The 22588-nt window shown below is 36.1% G+C and overlaps 1 protein-coding gene across 1 annotated transcript in view; it reads right to left on the reverse strand.

The window, feature by feature from the left end:
- The window catches only part of ZNF804B (zinc finger protein 804B), a 197814-nt gene that overhangs the window by 56931 nt on the left and 118295 nt on the right, over positions 1–22588 (reverse strand). The window lies entirely within an intron of this gene.

The raw sequence follows: 22588 nt of genomic DNA on the forward strand, positions 1-22588 counted from the left end.
TCTTTGAAAACTGCAATTCATTTTATCAAATGTGTACAAGAAAGAGATAAATTAAGCTATTATGCAAAAAATATTTTAAAAATTAAAATGTATTAATGTAGACAGCTCTTTTCTACATACCTTCCGTATTTCCTAGCTTATAGGAAATGTTAAAGCATTGTTGTAATCATGTAAGTGATGCTTTAGCAAATTTATAGAAACATATCATAAAATATGCCTATTATAATTCACATCTGTTCTGCAGTGTCACATCTGGATTTGTAAAACATCACCAATACTGTATTAATGAAGACTTTATAATAATTTATATTATTCCTTCTCCCAGCTTAAAAAGACAAATGTTCTCTTCCACCCAAATATTATACATTTTGCAACTAGAGTAATTTTTACAAAATATAATTGAAGCAGTAATCATAAGCTATGTGACACCTTCCACAATTATTCAACAAGATTTTCTTCCATTGAATGATATTATCAGCAATTTATTAGGCTCGTCAGTAATACACGGGAAAAAAAATGCAGTAGATTAAATACTCATTTTTTCCAAAGATAATTAAATGAAATAGAAAAGGCCTAAATATTATGCATTCTTCCTAAATACAGCTTTAGCTGAGAACACATGATAGAAACAAATCCACTTTAACAGCTGCATTATGATATCACAAGTAAGTTTTTTGAATAATATTCAAGTACCTGTATCATCTGTTATGAAAACTGCAGAGCAGGCATGTCGTTATTTAACAGAAAGTCAAAATCACAGCTGAAGAACAGCATAGAAAATGATAACACATCTTTTCTAGGTCTCTCACCAACTGGCTGTTGAATTTTCTAGGTAGATTAACTCATGGAAGATTAAAACAAGCTTTGCTCAGAGTACCCACCAGGCAAGAGAAAGCAGAATATAGTGTTCCACTTACAATAATGTACCGTGTAAAACCAGAAAAGCTGATTGGCAAAGCAATCATCTTTAAAAGGTCCCTGAAGACTATAAATATAACACAATTATATTTTATACTGGCACTCTGTGGCATGACGACAACCCATTAACTCAATCAGAATAATGACAGGAGGGCCATCAGAATGATAAAGTCGTTCTAATGAAATGCAGACAAAGATTAAAAAGAATTAAAAGTGACAAGTAAAATCCATTAAAGGACAGTCTTTAGCTACTATAATCAAAGGATTATTACTTACCTTGTCAATTAGCAGCTGTGCGTCCATTTTTTTTTTTCCACACAACATGAAAGGCTACGCCAAGTGTCAAAAAATCATTATTAGTAAGAGGTCTTTATTTTTAATTTATTAGGTTTGTGCATGTACATTGCAAGACCTCCAAACAAATCATGTACACTATTTCAGAAGCCATACCACACACAATTAACTACAGTGTTCTCTGCTATTATTGTCCATACAACTGAGTCTTACTAGAGAAAGACAGTAATTACAAATGGAATCAATAGCAAGCTTATTCATCAATGGCTTTTACTTGTCTCTAACACTAGAAACCCTACATAGGCAGAAATGATCTATGTGTTTTTCACTCATTGCCACCTCACCTGCATATATGTCACAATATTTTGCAAAACAGGTGATTCCAGCAAGGTTGGACTCCAGGAAATTCAAAGGCAAATTGTTTTCCAGTTCACTAACATTTCAATTAATTAAATGTAGAAAATAAAATAATAATTTAATTAAAAAACAAAAACAAAAACAAAAAAACACCAAAAAAAAAACAAACCAACAACAAAAACATAAATCTTCTTAAACAGCACAAATTAGTTGGCATGGACAGAACATTGCTTTACAACGCTGTTCACAATCAATACCAGACAATACAAATAATTCTACAAGATGAGAGCATAAGATGTGATAGTAAAAATCCTTCCATTTTTGCTTTTGTGTGTGTGTGTGTGTTTAATATGTGGCAACCATCTGTGTTAACTCCGTTTTCTTTATCAAGTTGTTTTTACTCTGTGATTCTAAGCTGCTGTAAGTACTTGAGAAGATGTGTGTCATAACCTCATGCCTACATGCCCATGTCTTGTCCTCTTAGAAATTACTTCCTTTTGTCAAATTTAAATATTTAGTTATTAATTCAGGTTTGTTCAACATCACAAATATAGTTTCATGAGCTTAAACTTCTATTAATGCTGAATTACTGAAAGCAGAAAAATACTGTATGCTATTATGTAGATACTAAGAGACATTTCAGACAAGTAACATGTCAAGTGCACCCATTTCAATCTATCCAGTTAAAAAAATCGTAATCATGAACAAAATATAGCCCAAAAATATATCTGTATTATCTAAATAAATATCAGGATATGTTGTTTTACTGGTTGTTATCATTTTCATACCCACGCCATTCCAAGATATATTGAGACAAATCTGAAAGATGTTTCAGCAGCTCTGGCTGGAAAGCAGATGTGTTGCTTTTGATGTTCGGTTCCAGTCTCTAGTTCTTAAAATATTAGATGTTCATGAAGAATGTACATATGAATGAATGTATTTCTGAGGTATCTGAAAGCATAAAATGGATGGGCCATCAAAGGCATAAATATAGAAAGTAATTCATGAAAGAGTGGAGTATTCCCTTACTGAGTTTGTGTGTTGCCAGTTTGGTTGACAAACAGATATTTAGTTTTAAGTTTTTACTTACTTCACTGATCACAGTAAAACCAGTTCACTAACAAATATTATAGTTTTAACTGTTCAACACCTCTAGAAATGGAACTAAACACCCATCAGTATCAAAAACCAAACAAGAAGTCTCCAGGTTCATCTAGAAATTGCATCAATTCTATCCCATAGACTGTGAAATCACACCAGGAGTTCCATGTGTGGGCTCCCCTAGCTAGACTCTCTGTTAAAAAAATAATTATTATTTCACAAGTCTTTCTCAGGAACTTATCAGCCAACTAGCCATCTGGCATGAAAATGAAATGTGAGATGTTCATATTCCAGTGTGAGGTACTTGACTAACTTTTGAAGGTACCAAGTATCTCTTCTCCCCAAGGCAAAAAAATAGAACTAGCATTTTTATGAATTAATATTTTCTTTCACTTAAGAAGAAAAGGGGATGAAGGAATGATAGATCTTCAAGACAGATTCCTGATTCTTTGTCTCACTGATTCTACCATACATTGCCATGGATGCTGGAAATTTTTTCCCTTTGAGTCTATTCCTACAGCTTTATGGCTTGTTTTTTTTTTTTTCAGGCTTTTTCAGAAGTGCTTGTTCATCAGCATTCAAATCTCTGACAACCCCAGTCAGAGTGCTTTTAGGAAACTCATCTCTTAGCTGTTGGAGGACATGACATTTCACAGACAAACGTTATAGTAAGTTTTCCGCACAACACATAGAGGAGTTTGATATGATGTAATCAAAGATGTGTGAGATTTACCCTCTTCTGGAGATTCTTTTGTAGAATGAGAAATCACTGTAGCATTTTCCTCTCATATCTACAGAATTTAACATTAGCATCTCCCACTTTCTTTCAAAATAATGTCAAGCCTGAGCAGTTCTCTATCGAAGATAAAACAATGTGTATTTATAATAAACTGTAGGATATAATGTGGGAATGTGGATAATGCAAATTTGAGGTGTGATTATGCAAAAAATAATAATTTTTGAGCAATTATTTTTATTCTTTCCCATATTTTAGCAATGGCCTTTCTACCACTTACAAGGTTATTCATGGCAAAGCATTTAGCACTACTCCATCTACAGCTTCCCATTCTCATTCTAAAAGAAAGCCCACAAAATATCCTCGTAAGATAGAGTTGGGGATTAAAATACACAACTCCTTTGAATATTAGTTAATATTTGATGATTATATGGGCAGAAAGAAACCTGATGTAGTTTAACAAGGGCTAGTGTAGAGTTCCTCCTTTGGGGTGTGTGTGGAGGGGAAACTGCATTAATCAGTACAGGTTAGGGGCTGACCTTCTGCAGAGGAGCTCTGCAGGAAAGGATCTAGGTGTTCTGGTGGACAACAGCATGGCAATGAGCCAGGACTATACCCATGTATCCATGAAGGGTGATGGTATCCTGGGGTGCACTAAAAAGAGCATGGCAGAAGGGTGAGGGAGGTGTTTCTCCCCCTCTACTCTGTCCTGGTGAGGCAACATGAGGAATACCGTGTTCAAGTATTGGCCACCCAGCTCAAGAAAGACAGGGAACTTCTAGAGAAAGTCTAGTAGAGGGTCACAAAGATGATTGGGGACTGGTGCATCTCCCTTATCAAGGAAAGGCTTAGAGATCTGTTCAACCTGCAGAAGACTGAGGAGGATCTTATCAATGCTTATGTATGCCTAAAGGGAGGAAGTCAAGTGAATGGGGCCAAGTTCTTTTCAACAGTACCCAGTGACAGAACAGCGGGTAACAAACGCAAATTGGAACACAGGAGGTTCCATACACACATGAAAGGAAGCTTCTTTACCATGAGGATGACAAAGAACTGAAACAGGTTGCCTAGAGAGGTTGTGGAGTCTTCTCTGGAAACATTCAAAACCATCCAAACTCTTTTCTGTGTAACCTACACTAGGAAACATCTTTAGCAGGGGGTTGGACTTGATGATGTCCAGAGGCCCTTTCCAACCCCTATGATTCTGTGATTCAGTGATTAAGGGATGCTGGTCTTCTGACATAATGGAATTATCTTCTACACTACTGCTTCCAACAGTGAGTGACAACCAGTTCTTCCTGTCCCGAAGAATAGATATTAACCCTCTCTCCCTTCTCTTTACTCAAAACCCTCACTGCTACATGTATTTTAATATGTTTTGCTAAAACTAATGACTTGAGATATTATACTTGAATCATAAGACTTTCAAGGTCATATTTAGCACCCTTTTCATTGAGGCTAAAAGAAGGCAGGAGTTTATCTTCCTAAAATTTTTTCTTTTCGGCAACTATAATTTTATCTGATACAAGATATCACTTCTAGGTTTAACAGCAACAAAGATGTTAATTTTCTAAATTAGCTTTAATTGTTAAAATTCTGATGTTACTGCTTGCAAGACAATTAAGTAAAACTGATACCTGAAGGTGAATGCTAGGAGATTCTCTCCTGTGCGATACCAGATCTAATAACCTTTGAGGCTGATTTCAGCTGACACTGGTGGGGCTCTGGGTTACACCAAGACAGCTCTTGATTGTGTAGTTTTTCTAAAAGTTTCATCTGAATTTGCATTTAGTGACAGGGGTTAGTTTAAAGGAGATGCTAAGCATATACCTTTAGGAAAAAAAATAAAAGCAGCCCTCTTAAATATCTCACATACAGAGTAATTTTTGTTAATGCAACCTTTATTTGCATTATTTTTTAATTATTATTTGCTTTTTTTTATTAAACCGGATGAGGTTTAACAAAAGCAAGTGTAGAGTCTTTCACCTGGGTAGAAATAATTGCATGCACCAGTACAGGCTGGGGGAAGACCTGCTGGAGAGGAGCTCTGCTGAGAGGGACCTGGGCGTCCTGTTGGACGACAGATTAAACATGAGCCAGCAGTGTGCCCTTGTAGCCAAAAAAGCCAATGGCATACTGGGGTGTATTAAAAAGAGCGTGTCCAGCAGGTCGAAAGAGGTGATCCTCCCCCTCTACTCTGCCCTGGTGAGGCCTCATCTGGAATATTGTGTCCAGTTCTGGGCTCCCCAGTACAAAAAAGACAGGGATCTCTTTTGGAAAGAGTCCAGTGGAGGGCCACTAAGATGGTGAAGGGCCTGGAGCATCTCCCCTATGAGGAGAGACTTAGGGAACTGGGTCTGTTTAGCCTTGAGAAAAGAAGGCTGAGAGGGGACTTGATCCACGTTTATAAATACCTGAGGTGTGGGAGGCATAGTGGTGAGTCTGGTCTCTTTTCAGTAGTGCGTGGGGACAGGACTAGGGGTAATGGGATGGAAGTACAGCATAGGAAGTTCCGCACAAATGTGCGGAAGAACTTCTTTACAGTGAGGGTGACAGAGCACTGGAACAGGCTGCCCAGGGAGGTGGTGGAGTCTCCTTCTCTGGAGATATTTAAGACCCGCCTGGACGCCTTCCTGTGTGACATGGTGTAGGGAGCCTGCTTTGGCAGGCGGGTTGGACTCGATGATCTCTAGAGGTCCCTTCCAACCCCTACAATTCTGTGATTCTGTGATTTTATATTTTTCTACCACTGATTTTTTTTTTTTTTTTTTTTTTTTTTCAGGTTAGACAGCACTCATGTTCAAAGCACAAATAAACTTAATCAGATCTATAAATTTAAGGATGAAAAAAAAAAAGATTAATTCATATGCTTATTTTAACTATGTACAAATACTACATATGTGGAAATAATCTGGATTCATACTCAAAGGTTAAAATTTAGGCACAAGACAAGGTTCCTTCATAAGAATCAGTGAAGACCTAATTCTAAAGAATTGGACTGTTTTTTCCCTTTCAATGGCAGAAGTAGTTCAAGTTAAAAGGATAGATGATACAATAAAAGAGAAATGGAAAACTAAACAAATAGTTGATTACAATCGTTAAAGATTGTAACAGTTTCTAAAATGCTTCAGTGTATCCTTTTATGTTAATAACAGCAACAGTAAAATTATGTTGCGCTATAAAACAGCTGCTGCTGCTCCTTTTTTATCTAATAGACAAAGGTATATTTTATGATCTTTAAAACAATTAAAAGGCTGTAAGGGAATAAAACTGATAAAAAATAATTATGAGCAGAAAATCAAGTTACTAACCAATACTGTGTCTCAGAAGTTCATTTTAAAATGCATTGCAAGTCTTTAAGAAGTCTGCAAATTACATTTATTCATATGTATGACTTTAACAATGATATTTCCAATAGAAACAACAGGGTGCTCTCTGAAACTGCACCATCACAAGAGATGAAGTCAGACAGGATTTGTAGCTCCAGTGACAGCCATTATAAAGTATTTTGTCACAGTTTTAACAATTAGGTTAAATTATGGCTTAAGTGAAGGTATTTCAAAGCCCACACAGTTTCAACTCCCTGCCATGGACAGAGTTAGCAGTCACCAGATCAGTCTTCCCAGGGCCAGATCCAACCTGGCCTTGAATGCCTCCGGGAATGGGTCATCCAACACTTATTTTGGGCTAAGTGTTCCAGTGCCTCACCATCTTATGAGTAAATAATTTCTTCCTAGCATCTAACCTAAATATACTCTCTTTTAGATTAAAGTCATGAGTGAAGATATGCAAATGAAGAACATGCAAGATGAAGCTCCCAATAAGATAAAAGAACTAGAATTCAAGTTAGTTAATGTTCTGCTCCTCAAAGAGAAGCCATACTTTGTGCTAGTGATAGAGATATAGTAGGCACAACCTCTGAGATAGTTATTGATCATTCATCACACCTTGCCGAACTGGTTGATGAACAAACTGTTCCTCTTTCAAGATCTGAAAAAGTGGGAATGACTTCAGATAGCACTGACAGAGTTCAGGGAACACGAATTGATTTGGATGTGTCTGGAAAGGTTCTCAGTGGTTTTAGCTTTTCCTGTTGTCTTTCTTTGTAGTGTTCAAAATCATCTTCACCCAATACAGATGGATTTCTTGAACTTCAGTTTCTGTGTAGCTAAACTATGTTGTTCTAAGAGAGTTTCATGGAATTTTTCCTCAGCATAGTTTTGACCAGTATCAGCAAGAAATCTTCATTTATTTATTGTGCTAAGCTGTTGTGTTTTTTTGGTTCTTTTTTTTGTTTTTTAAAGGTGTACTCCCTGTTTTTGTTTTACCTTAGAATTAAGTGTTCTTTTTATACATGATCTTTCTTAGACCATGTTTTTTCTTATTAAGCCTGTGTGCTATCCCATAATAGATACCTATTTGACCCTATGTGAACACATCAAGAAATTTGGTCTTTTAAGGACAAAACTGGGGTAAATGCAACACAAATTTCTGCATACTCTATTGAATTGTCTTTCTTGGTATATTTCAGCACATTTTCATTGTGTGAAACAGGAAAAGCTGGGAGCATGTGATAGCAGAGAATAAAATGCAACATTTGCCTGATTGTATGTAAACATAAACAAACACATTTAGACTGAGAATCTGGATTAATAATTTATTCATTTGTGACTGTCCATTCCTTACAGATTTTAAAGCTAGATGAAAACTTTCCTAATGATCCTGCTTCTGCAGTTTCAACGTATCTGAAATAAAAAGACAAACCTTGTTCTAGTCAACAAACCAACCCATGGGATAGCAGTCTGTATGTAAACTTTTAAAATAAGTTCAGCTTGAAGAAGAAAGAAACACATTATGTCAGGTCTATGTGTTTATGTATGTAAGAAATAATTTGCATTATAAAGGAGGACTTCTCAGAGCAGGAAATTTTCTCTTAACACTCACTTTCAGTTACTTGCCATTTAGAAAGGAGTTGGGATATCATCAATAATCACAGTTAGAAGTCAGGCTATTCTACATTTCTACCAAACCAAGCAAATTTGCTGTGGAGTGAGATCCTTTCCAAGACCCTGTAGATAGTATTCCCTTAAACAGATGAAGCTGTTGGTGAATGACTGGACTGAATGGATGTCAGACTGAGATCCTTCACTTAGAAAATTCCCTTGCCTTCTGCCAAATAATATGATACCAAGATAATTGTCATCCACAGTTCAAACTCAAAAGTGAAGTGTCAGTTTGCTGGACAAAAGAAGAAAAAGCAAATCTATACCTGTCTTTCAGAAATCTTAATTGAGATTTTTTTGGTTGTTTTCCCACCAATTCCAAGTGAAATATATTCAACTAAACATATTTTTAAATATTTGGTAGCAAAATAAAAATCACTTGTTGTGAACCTAAAATCTTTTTGGAGAAGCTGAGGTGTTTTTAGAGTCTTTGAAACAGCTTCTTTACTTCCTGTCTCCCTAGGATAGGAGATACCTGTAAAATGGAATTCAATTGGTTGCACTGTCAAAATAACAAGCAATGTAATTGTCTTAGCAGTAGGCAGCTACGTAAGTCTGAGAGGAATGTTAGTATAGTTTTTGTTTACTTTACAGAAAAACTTAAAACAAAGCTAGGTAGTCAATACACATGCATATCAGGTTCCCACAGCCACCTTTCAACTACTGGTTGTAACTACTCTTTGCATGTGGAAGAGTGACTTCACTATAAAGAGACATGTTGTAGGTAGCTTCATATATATGTGACCTGCCAGATCATGCATGGCTGAGGTGAAGCATTACAAGAACTTTGCTGCACTGCTTCTAGATCTGGCTTTGGCTTGGAAAGAGTATGTCTCATTTTCAGCAGCACACAGTCTATGTGGAGGAGGTTTTGTGTATATATAGTGAACACTTCCATAAGAGAAATAATAGGAAGCTTACTTACATAGGCATCAAAGTAATTAGATATGTACTGCATTGAAGTCCAGCAATGCTTACAAACTCCGTGATGTTTCTATGACTGATCTGATTCATGTGGAACCATTTAGATTTCTTTGCTCTGAGCCTTCTGTGCTCCAGTGGTTAGACTGCCAGTTATAAAGCCCAGCTAGTATTACCAGTATTATCTGTCTTCCCCACTTCCCAGTGTATTTCACTTATCTCCCTGCTACTCTGAACAACATAAAATCAAATGTACTTTTGCTGTAATGCTGACAAGCTGTAGAAACAAATCCTTTCTTTTTTTCCAAAATTAAATTTTTCACACAAATCTCCAGGTTAATTGTGAAAGTGTTGGGACATAGGTGGGGAAAAACAAACAAGCACATAAAACAAAAACAAAAAAAACCAACCAACCAAACAAACAAACAAACAAAAACACAAAGAAAAAACCTAAACAAACCTCAAACCGATCTGTTCTGCCTGATGTAGACACAAAGCCCTTTATTTGTTTAATGATTCAGACCTCCTAGAGTAAGTGCATAAGTTCCACATACAGCTGACAGATAAGAAAGTGATTTTAAAGGCTTCAGATCTATGTCATCAAGCTAGGTCACATAAGTATACACATTAGAGGCATAAATGTTTTTAACCTGCATGCTGAAGAGCAAAAACCTGTGAGTGATGGTAGTCCTAATTTTTTTGGAGAAATTAAAGCACGGTCTGCTCTTACTTCCTTTGCTACTGTTTCCTCTTAATATTTCTAAAGTGCTTATGACCTTCCTGGTGCAGTAAGGACCCACTGCAAAGTAATGCAGTGGAGTTGAGTGAGGTCCCAAACACAGTAACAGTTTCACCTATGTGGCCAGTAACATTTTGATAACCCCAAACAATATGCTGCAGAGTTTGAGCTGTGATTTTTTTCTAACTTATGGTGCAATTTTTGGAAAGATATTTCATTCTGAAGAAATATTTCAAACCCGGTTCCATTCTGCCATGCATTGGTAAAAAAGTCTAAATGTCTTTGTTCTACATTTTGTGTAATTCACAAAATCAAATCTTTCTTAGTTACTTAAAAAAAACAAAAACAAACAAAAAAAACCAAAAAAACCACAAACAAACAAACAAAAATTTAAAAAAAACAAAAACAAAAACAAAACAAAAAAAACCCAAACACCACAACACCACAAACAGTTAGTGTCACCATTATAATCTCAGATAAAACTTCAGAGTTAAAAAAGGGTCCATGAAGAACAGGCGATAAGGAAAGACTCCCTATTTTCCAAGATGCAGAAATTTTCTGCTTCAGTGTTACTCCAGAATGGTGTAGATGCCCAACCTATGACTTTTTTGGGCTCATTTTACAGTTATCAAAAAGCAGCCATGTTAGAGGTAACACTGATTTTTAACATGATTGGGAAGAACACTCATTTGAGTGCTCTCTCACCATTAAATATAGTTATGCTCGATGAAGATGAGACACTTACAGCAAATTTTTAGATGGCTAAGGCCAAATTAAATAAGTCCTCCAATAAATGAGTTTATGAACATCTCAAGACGTGGACATTGCTCTGGAAGCACTTTCACCTTATATTTGACTGCTGTCAATAAAATTACACTGCTTAACACTTTCTGATGGCCTATGAATTACTTCAAGTATACTGATAAAAGAACTGATTGGAAAGAGGAAATCGTTTTTAAGCTGTCAGAAAACATATTCATACTATTGCAGCTCCAATTTGCTGGCCTTTCACAAATCATTTTTCTACTGACTTGACAGTGCTTATTGAACTGTGTCTCTGAACTTTACAGTAAAGGCATTACCAACTTTTAAAACAATGAATATTTTCTGACTGGAATAGCCACTATTCTATGTGTATATGCCAATGCTGACTTATATCTCTTCTTCCATATTTAGTTGTGTGTAAGTAATTACTGTGAACTCCCTGGAATGCACAAATTTTCAATAGTGTTCCTGAAAATCCCATATCAAATGCTACTTGATTGTAAACTGCTTAGTGCTCTCAGCTTTTTCTGGGATCTGTAGCACAATCTGGAAAAGGGTGACTAGAAATAACAAAAGGTTCAGCAATGGCTTGTCAAATGCCAATCACATCAGCAATTTTGTACAGTACCTCTGAAGAGACTCAGGAGTTAAATGCATCAAGAGCATATTTTTGACTAACGTAACATTGCCTGATTGTTTTGTTGACAGGAAAAGATTCTGACAGCTTTTTGATATAAAAGCTTTAGACGTGATTTCTTCATGCAAGTTCATTTGCAGCAGCTCCTTCTCTGTGGTTAGTAGCTATCTATAGTAAAAATGATGGCTAGGATTTGTTCTCTGAGGAGGGAATGGCAGCAAAATACATTCTACCAAAGTAAGCCTCAAAGCAGACTTCTTTCTAAAAATCATTCCTTTGCAGATTCTGATCAAATCCATCACCTGAGGAGCTGAGTAGGTAGAAAACTAGCAATTATGGTCATCCTGAAAGCAATGACCTGGCTTCAGGTCATTAGGGAACTGAGTGTATTAGAGAGGTGTTAGATTGCCACATGGGCTGGGAGCTCCCTGAGGGCCAGGGACCCTTGGGGGTTGTGTGTGTGGCCAGCAGTGCCAAGCCCTCCAGCCAGAGTCTACCCTATCACCCCAGACAGAATCAAAGGCCAAAGGGGAACTGAGACCACCCCAACCCTAGGCATCAGGCACCTTCATGTGCATGGGGATGTGCTGGGGCCTGTCTGGGTTATCAGCCTTTAGATGGATCAGATCACTGGGGCCGAAGAGTGTGCAGGGGAGGGCTGTGGGGAGATGCATCTTAGCCCAGCTTCTGCTTCAATCGGACTGACTGTCCTAGAGGCTGAAATAGGGTCCTGGCCCATTTTGGGGAGCCCAAGCGGGGCCACTGAGTTCTACTCATGTCCTCAGGGTTCAACCAGGAATGAACAATACCTAATCTTGTTAGACCATTTCACTAAAGGTAATGGTGTGTTAGGGAAATCTGGAAGTTATAATTCGCATCCAAGTAGATCCAAATGCTATACCCCATCCATTCTGAGAATATGAGGACAGAAAACTGGATGAAAAACAAAAGTTGTTCTTTTCTATGCCTGCAGTTTGGAACTAGTGCAGAAAATGATCCAAGTTTCATAACAGTCCCAAATTATGTTTGAGTCACTGGTTTAGTTATGATAACATTTAAAAAAAAATAAAAAAATGGAATGGGCAAAACATTTTCAGCTGACCTAGTCAAGTATTATATCACTGTACATTGCTAAGCTCATTCAAATTTCACCTGGATCTGAAGACAGGCTATGCCTGACTTGAGGCATCTCACTGGAGTGACACAATTAAGGTTTGTCATTTCCACTGTGACAAGGAAGAAAATGAAGTAGTTATCATCGCATTCAGTGTGATAGCTGACAGTCGTTATGACTTTTTTCTATTTATATTCTGAGAGAAAATCATCAGAGAATGTGAGAGCTTCTTGAACTTAAACACAGTGTTAGAAAAATGTTATAGAAGGCATAAATTGTATGTGAAAAAAATTAATTTAGAGTCGGGCTAGGAAACCTTATTTCAGAATAGTAAAATGATGGAGCAATTAAGAAACAGCAGTGGGAGGAACAAAACTGTTATTTTTCAAGCTGGAATGCTTTACAGGCTAAGTTACACAACAACAGCACAGGCTCTGGGAAAAGATGTGACCCAGTGCTGCAGAAGGATTTATCAGTTCTATGCCAGTCCAACAAAACAGTGCAACTGTGCATGTTCATTTCTTCAGATGCTGCCAGAGCAACACTGAAGAAAGTTTTAAATCTATTAAGAAAGGAGAAAACAAGTGGAAATATAAAAGTGTAATGATGCCTTCACCCACCACACTGTTAAAGCCCCCAGGTAAAGTTTGGTGTCCAAATCTAAAGCATGTGAAGATACTGAATGTACCTCAACAAATTATCGGAGGAAATCTAAAGGCCTGAAACCAAGCCTTATATTCTGAACCACTTCCATGTTGCATATTGAAAATGCAACTCACCTTCCTCTGGACATCTTAAACTAGCTTTAATCTGAGCCAGTCCTCCTTTAACATTTAATAGTATGAAATTGTAACAGTTACACTGGACAGGAGTACCTTCACATGCCAGTGTTTATATGAGAGTAAATACGTATATTTGCCTGAAAGAATTGTATTTCCTTTTTTAAAATAAGTAACTAACTAACTAAGTAACTAACTAAATCAGCTTGGTAAATTGTTCATTCAGTTCATCTCCTTAAATCAGTAAGTTAGAGGGTGATATATGGTATCTACATAACTGTGTGTAAGCACCATAACAATTTCATAGGGTTTTTTTTTGTTGTTGTTGTTGTTTTTGTTTTCCCCAGTATTTGTTGTATTTTTTAAAAAATTAGAATAATTAGAATAACTAGAATCTGTCTGGAGCCTTATAAATGGCCTACTGCTTGTTCATGGCTTTTAAGTGGTCTAACCTAAGAACTTCCGTAATGAAAAGCAATACCAGAATGTAATATTTTTACATGGTGACCTTGGAAATTTTAGTTGTGCTCACATCTCAAGCATCTTTGACATTAGTGTTAGCAGAAATATGCTTTCAGGCTTGATTTTAAAAACTAAAACAGTAATATTGTTGAAAAATTATGCCTTTGGTGAAAGGGGCTGTTAGTGTAAGTATATTTGAAATATACCAGGACTTCTTAATATATTAGATATCCCATAAAGGAGTCAAAAGACATTGGTCAACCTGAAATTAAAAACTCATCTACCTCTGCTTTTCAAGACAGCAACTTCTGAAATATTTTCCTAATACAATTAAAAACTTTCATGTTGCTGCTTCCACTTGTTTCAATGATCTTATTCCTGTGCTTACTTATTATAGCAGTTTTTCCCTAATATTTCACCTGTGACAAACTCATTATTTTTTACACAGAAATGCAAACATACAGCTATTTACTTTCCTTGCTGGTGCAACCTCTAAAAGTTTTCAAACTATTTAAAAGATTTAAAGAATGTTATCAGTCTTTCCTCTACAGTCAAAAAGAAAGAAAACATTTTTCCAGTTTTTAACTCATGCAGACCTCACATAACACTCACTATAGGTGAGCTACTACTATTTCATTCCAAATGGAACATCAACTTACTGCAGACCTAAAGCAAGTTACTTGGTTTTAAATTAAAGAGCACAAGGATATTCAGCTGAAGAATTCAATTATGAACATTAATCAGAATAACCTGGAAAAATATTTCCTTGGCTGTGGGCTCCAATATCATTTTGACAGATTCTAGTCCAAAATTCTATATTACGGAGTTTTGTTTTATTTATATCATATGGTAGACTATGAGCATGAGACTTCTTTTTTCAAGAAACCTTTAAGCAATCCTAACTTATTCTTTCTTCCACAGTATTTTTATTGCCTTACCAAGGCTCACTTTTTTTTTTTTTTTTTCTCCCATGGATTCTCATTCTGTGAGATGTTCATGTCTGATGTTCTTGTTCTTTGCACATCAATTTTTTACTTAAAATGCAAAGCTAAGTTAAATTGAAAAATTAGGCTCATTAGAAAATTGCTCACTTACTGTACTAACAAATTTCAAGTACAATGTTGTATTGCTGTTTTTTGCCTTGTAGTAAGATCTTAAGGTCAACACTAAAAATAATTACGAATATTTTCATTCATAGTAGATATTTTCCTTTCCATCATTTTGATTTATGATCATCTTAGGAACTTTACAGTTCTAGAACACAGTAAGAGATTTCCATCAATGTAAAGAGAAATGGCTTTAATACTGCAGATCTTCAAAGGTGACAGTACTTCTAAAAAGGCTATCTTAAAAACTCAAGCACCTTTATCTTGATCTATTATCACCATATGAACGGGGCACAAAAGATTAGATGGTAAGGCCTAGCCAGGGCCAGGGTTTGATCTGACCAAGGTCAGGTAGTTGTACTTCTTTCCTTTCTCTCCTCAGCTTCTTCAACATTGACTGACCTGTTTTGTTAAAAATAGCCCCATCCTTGAGATCTTAAAAGTCAGACAATTTCTACTTCTTCTCTTGCCTCACATGAGTATGGTTTACCGTTACCTTTTGCTGCATGAATTCTGGGATCTACTTCAGTACTCTCAACTTATTCAAGGCTGGGTTACTTAGCAATGTAATGTATATTAGCATCACACTTAACATAGAACTTAACCCTCACACTTTCATTTATTTCAGTATCTTTATCTATTAGCCTTCTTCCATGATTTACTTGTCCAAAATCACTTTCATTCCGTTAGCACTGATTACACAAAACTATTGAAAAATAAGAAAGAGTTGTGTATTTTTGATGTTTACACTAAAATAATCTCAGTGCATTAATTTGTTGTGTTTTTTGTTTACAATCTCCTCTTTCTGTTTTATTTCTTATATTGGAGCAGGGAATGAACATTGCTCCAAAGACAAAAGACCTGGGATAAATTCAAGTATAGTAGTAGTAAGATAGTGAGTTTTGAAGACTCAGGAATATTCTTGTAAAAATTATGCAATGATTTCTGTAAAAAATATTTAAGTCAGCACTTTGTGGAGAACTGACATCTTGCCATTTTCGATTCAGGATCAGAGTACTTCCTTGCTTTTCTTGTGCATTGGCAATACATTTGTGCAATACAAATGCACAATACAAAATTCACAATTAAGTAAATCTTTCCACGTGGGTCTCTCTGAAAATAATATCTCCTTTTTATTTCCATGGAAACTACTACAGGTAGAAAGAGCACAATAACACTATTTGATGGAAGTAATTCTAAGCTAGAAAACACTGTTTTTCAACATAGTCACTACCACTAGCCGTGTATTTTCACCAGTGATGAACAAGAGCCTGTATGCAGAACCCATAAAAATAAAAATAAAAACCTGAGACAGTGAAGGTAACCCACTGCTGCTGGCATTACTGCTGGAACATACCATGCACCACCACACTGTGCTCACATCCACTGTTTGGTCCAGAAACACTCAACAAGCACTGAAGAATGTCAGTGGATGCATTTTTTTCCACGTGGAGAAATTCAATTCCACATCTTCACTTTATTTGCACTTCCATGTCAGACATCATTTTGTTGGACTGCCACTGTGCTGCCATCTGTCATACAGCATCAAAATAAGATGAAATATTGGTGGGAAAGTTCAACCTCTACTGGCATCCCACCAACATTTGGGTTTGATGTCTTGGGCCAACATAAAAGGAGGCATTACTTTCAGAATAGCCCTTGTAAATTCAACTGCATAATTTAAGTATCTTCACATCATTGATTAACTGCTAATTCTAAAATAATGGAAAATGAATAATTTGCTACAATAAAAACAAAACAAAACAAAACTATTTTCATTAAGTATAACATGATCACTCTGTTAATAAAGTGGTTTGGTGAATGAAGCTGCTGAGTGACTTGCATTCATTTCATCTGACTCATCTTCAGTCCATTTTTTTGACAACTTTTTTAATGCTGACTGCCCATGGGCCACCATGAAGAGCACCATTTGTTCATGGTGCTCTATGCTCTCACTGCCTTTTCAGGAACTGCACTTTGTTTTTGTTTCTCTTTTGGGCTCATAGCAAACTGCAGTGCAGAATCCCCTTTGAGAAAGAACAGCACTTGACTTTGTGGCAATCTTGGGGGAAGGAAAAGCAACCAGAAATTTTAATGCAGGAGCAGAGTTTAACTTCTTTCACAGACATATGGCACTTCATCTTCTTATCAACACTGGGTTACATGGGATGCATATATTAGTGGCAAGACTCCTCTATGCATATCTTTAAAATGACCCTCATTTTACTTCAAGACATTCAATTGTTCCTTGTTTTCTCTATCAGTATGCTCCACTGAAAATCAGCATTCATCAGTAGAAATGTCAGACGTAACCAAGAATTTCTTCAAAGCCATTGTAATAAAAAAGAAGAAAAAAAAGATATTGTATAGCTTCACTTTTCTTCAATCTGTCCTTCATTTATGGTACAGTTGTCCTTGATTCCTTTGTTGGAGTTCTTAATGAGTACCCTCTATGAGAAGAGTGAACAGTACTATGTACATGTAGATATGTACAAATCCTCTCACATTATACTTAGAAGAGAATTAAAAAACAATGACAAAATTTGCTGTCCTTTCACACTGAAAATCTCTGTATAATCAAACCTAACTTATTTCATGTGTGCAACTTGCAGTGCAGTTTGTTAATTAGCTTCTTTCTAGTGTCTCTGAAGCAAGAATCAATTTTTCACGGGATCATCTTTTCCCTGTGTGTAATAAGTAACATTTAATATTTGCTGGTACACTGATAAAATGTATTTCAAGGTATTTTTATGGAGTACCAAATTAAATGTTTCAATTAGAGCTTCAGTGAGCTGTTCAGTAAAGATTTGAATGAACCCCTGTAGGCCAGTGTTAAAAAAGAGTCTCCAGGCCTATATTTTCACGCACTCTATAAAGATGTGTCAGAATTGCAATTAAAATAATTCGTTTTTCTAAATGAGCCGAGAGAGATCACATCTCTTTTGCTCAATTACTCCCATTTCTACTACTTTTTCTTCTATCCTCTTGCGCCTGCCTGCCTGGGAGTTAGGATTTGTGAGCTCCAATTTTGGGATATGAAATAAAAAAGTTCATTTGGGTTGTTTTTCTGAGTTCTCCTAACAAGAAAAATCTTTCAGCATCCACAATCTGAACATCTGTGTAGAGTTCCTCTAGGTCTGAACATCCTCAGGATCTTCCCAGAAGATATTTACCTCAGTATTATTGTTTCTAGCCCTGTCTCTTTTCTTTGGACTCCAGGCCTGTCATCACCCCCTTTGAAACTGTTTTTATGCACTGATATTAGGAATCTTCCATGTCTATCAAACTATAGATTTGAACACAGCAACCTTTGAGAAGAACCTCTGCCACTGTTTATCAGAGTAGGCAGGGAATATTCCCAACTTCTTATTTCATACTCTCTTGGAGGCTGAGGGTTGTACTACATCAGATGATTTTTATGAAAGTTCTAATTAATTTCCTATGAACACAGCTGCTTTTTTTTTTACTTCTGCTTGTACCAAACATGTCTTTCATGACTCAATTCCATGAGCCCTAGATGCAATCAATTTTTCAGGAAACTTTTCCTTTAGAAAAATATTTTCAATAAGAAACACCATAGGTGCAAGAAGGAAGAAAGTATTGTCAGTATTTTTGCACAGTATTGTGGAATTTAACTGAGTTTTATTAGCTCATTAGTCTTATTTAGAAATATGAGATGCTTCCAAGATGATTCTGTACCATGAGTTCAAATGTGCTAGCCAGCTATGTGCATCAAGACCATAATTGTGTTAGGAGGATGTATATACAAGAGTATGCAAATGTTGACTATCTATCAATCAGCTTAAAGAAGATTTTTGGTAAAACTAGTTTCAGATGTTCTTTGTTAACCTGTCTTACATTAATTGTGCTTCAGACAAGCATTCAGATACAAACACAAATCAGAGATTCTTTAGGACTCTGGCATATACTCTTGTTTGACTATGTACTTCATTGCTATCCTGAAAGCTGAAGGTGGAATAATGAAAAATAAGGCAAAAGAAAGGTGAGAATGAAAAGCTGTTCATTGTCTCTCCATTTTAAGGGGTATTTTTAAAAGTTACAATGGCAAAATCAAAGGTATACCCAATTTGAATTATCACAAAGTCAATAAAAAGTTCAGAATATTTAGAAGACAGTCAAGTGACATCATAGAATGAGAAGTTCTCATGAATGAAATTGCACTGCAGTAAACTCATAGCTTTATAATGGTTGCCTTGTAACTGTGTTTGAAAAGTTCTTACCAGAACAGATTAGAAAGCAAAACAGTCATGAGGACAAAAATCATAATGAACTCAAAACAGGCTAAATAGAAACAACACACCCAAAATAAACACCAACATAGTTGTTAGGCAAACAACACTCTACTGTGTAATATTTTCTGACGCTGAGTAATGTTTTTGTTTTGCATGGGTAGCTCATAGGCACTCTCTGAGAAATTATTCTCTTTAGAGAGATTCAAGCAGCAAATAAACTTCAATTGAGTGCACTTAACTCCCGAGAAGAACTATATCAGAAAGAAAAACAAACATTATTTAAATATCTAATCAGATAGATATCAAGTATGTGTGTACTGCACTGTTAAATTGGCTACATGTTACATATAATATATATCCTGTTTACTTTGCATGCAAATATTAATGTGTTATTTTAGTGAATTCATTTAATTTGTACCATAGAAAATACAAAAGCAAAAACTTTCCGCTTTGATGAAATGGTGGGTTTGGTTCCATTTTTTCGTGGTTCAAGCCATTGTACCAGTCTTGAGAAAGTCTTCATCATTCTCCATGTTTTGACTTTCAACCTCAGCATTTCATTAACAAAAATAATTGCTCTGTAAATGCAAACAGTACTACTCTATGTTGATAGAAGAGCTGTTATTCCAAGAAAATGCTATTTTGATTGCATGCCTTCTAAATAAAACGTTGCTAGAAAGATCGAAGAAATCATAGGTAATTATAAATGATACTGAAAGGGAGTCATAAGGTTAGGAACACCAATAAACTGTGTGTCATAGCAAACATTACACTGAATGTACTTTCTGGCTTTAATTCTAATGATTTGTATGTCACTTGACTTATCTCTTCCATTTCAAATTCTGCACATACCTCCCAGGAAATAATCATTATAGAAACTGAATGCTGCTGCTAAAAAGAATAGAGGACTCTGTTTTGCTAATAGCACAATTGGTTCCCCAAACAGGAAATTAGAAACAGCACCCTTAGGAGTATTTTTGAACTACAGCAAAATGAAATAAAACTCTCTTCATTGTTATTGACAGAACTTAATAAAATGTTTCATACTAAATTGCTTTTGATGCATCTGTACATAAAATTAATTATGCAAATAACATAATATCTTATCTCAATGGATAATTACAACAGTAATCATACTTGTGGGTTTATTTTCACACAGGTGAATATTTTCCAAAAGTGATGTCATGTAAAAGCTTTGTGATTTTACCTGCACAAAAACAAAAAAGTTACTGAAATTCAAGATTCAATCTTCAAATGCAAAGAGTAACCTAGCACAGATGCCAGGCTCTTCTTTGCAATGGCCTGGTCTTTCACAGATTGGCTGATGCCAAAAAGTTCCTTTGGAGATCTTCCAGTCAAGGATGCTGTTGTGAGCATGGTCAGCTGGCACAGGACACTCAGGGCTGAATCCAGGTGGATTTCAGTATCTGCAGAGATGTAAACTACACAATATCTCAGTGCAACCTCTGCCAGTGTTTAATCACCCTTAGAGTAAAGAACACAGCTTTATACTATGTTTAAATGAAACATTATGTATTTCACTTTGTGTCCATTGTCTCCTATCAAGGTGGATTGGCCTCAACTTCACTCTAGTCTCCTCTACCATACCCGCTATATTGTTGCAGGTTATACTTGGTCCCTTCAAGGAGGCAATGAAAGATACAGGGGCAGCTGTTGTCAGAACTGAGTGATTTCTCTCCACTGCTTTCCAACTGTCCAATGTTTTCTGCTATTTCATAAATATGTTTTCAGAGAGTCACCATCATACTGGTAATGTGCTCAGCTGCATCCTGCAGTGGGTCCATTTTGGTGTCAGCTTAAGCAGGTGTAGGCAACACCTGTCTTCTCAAAAAAGCTATCCCTGTGCTGTTAAACTACCAACATCTTTCCATAGACATCCACTACGCTAAGCAATGCTGAGAAAAGCCTGGGTCTATCTTGTACCTTCCCTCCAGGTACTTATGTGTATGTATAAGATTCCTTTGAGTATCTTCTTCGTCAGCCTGAATGGTTCCAGAATGCTTGGCCTCTCCTCATATGTCAGATTCTCTATTCTCTTAACTTTAATCTTCACTAGACTTGCTCCAATACATACTTGAGAACTGGGCCTGTAAGGGGTTAAGCCTAAAGGAATTATGTCTGTTCTTGAAGAGGAGACTGTGAAGGACGCTGGTCACAATATTTCAGTGCCCAACAGGTATCTACAAGGAGGACAGAGGCAATTTTCACAAGAAGCTACATTGTCCTTTTATACAAGCTGCATCAAAAGAGGCTTTGTATTAATATAAGAAAGAAATATTTTATAGTGGGAACAATTAATCACTGGGACAACCTCCTCAGAAACATGGTAGAATCCCTATTGCTGGAGGTTTTCACAATATGAAAGATCTAGGCTCCTTTTTTTCCCATGAAAGGTAAAGCTGGATGAACTTTCAAGGTCCCTTCCAACCTCAGCTGTCCCATGATTCTATGATTGCTTAAATATGCAGGCTCCCTGTCACTTTGACTTTGTGCTTGACTGTTCTTGAGCTTTCATGAACTATGCCTGTCCCTCAGCATCAGAACAACTTGGCTCTAAACTGAAGCATATAATAAGATGTCCTGTGTAAATGGTGTTGCATTTGTGCAAGATAATGTGAAGTTCACAGTGCAGCTCAGATCATCCAGGACAGAAATTATCTGCTCTTTTTTAATTGGTAGACCACCTCACATCTACTCCAACGCAAACCAAAATGACTTCAGTGTACTGTAATTCCAGACACAGTTAATGTATTTTTCTGTGTTCTGTGCACTCATTAAAATGACATAAAAAAGGACCTAACAGTATTTGTTTCAGACAAAAAGCACCTCTCACAATCATGGAAGTTTTGACTTCTAATCCTGCTCTTTTTGTCTTTCATTACTCTGTAACATGCAATTTTGTATGCATGCTCCTTGAGGTAAGGAACTGTCAGTTTTTATTTGTCTGTACAATGCAATACTCACCTATGGTGCTATAGAAATAATTAATAATAACAATTTATGACAGAGTACATTGTTACCAGTCATCACATATTGTGTGCACTTGTGTAAGATAAGAAACACTTTTCTAATACAAGTGGAATAACATGCCCTGTTTCTTGAAAGTTGAGTTATTACTATGTTATCTGTATAAGCATAAAGGATACTTGAAGAAGGTCTCATACATCCAAAAGCTTATCTGTTTTTTGTTGTTTTTTTTTCCAATTTTACATTAAAAAAGATTATTTCCTACAATACATGCCCTTTTCTTTATGTTCTGAGATTGTGACAGCCAAAGCAATTCTCCCAGTACAAAGATACTATTGTTATCAGTGTGGCACGTAACATGGATTTTCAAAACACTTTGCATAACATGACAGGAGGAAGGCAGTAATCATTTGAT

This window comes from Coturnix japonica, chromosome 2 (assembly GCF_054131305.1).
Source record: "Coturnix japonica strain WE chromosome 2, WE-NBRP24, whole genome shotgun sequence".
In the NCBI taxonomy this organism is placed as follows: domain Eukaryota; kingdom Metazoa; phylum Chordata; class Aves; order Galliformes; family Phasianidae; genus Coturnix; species Coturnix japonica.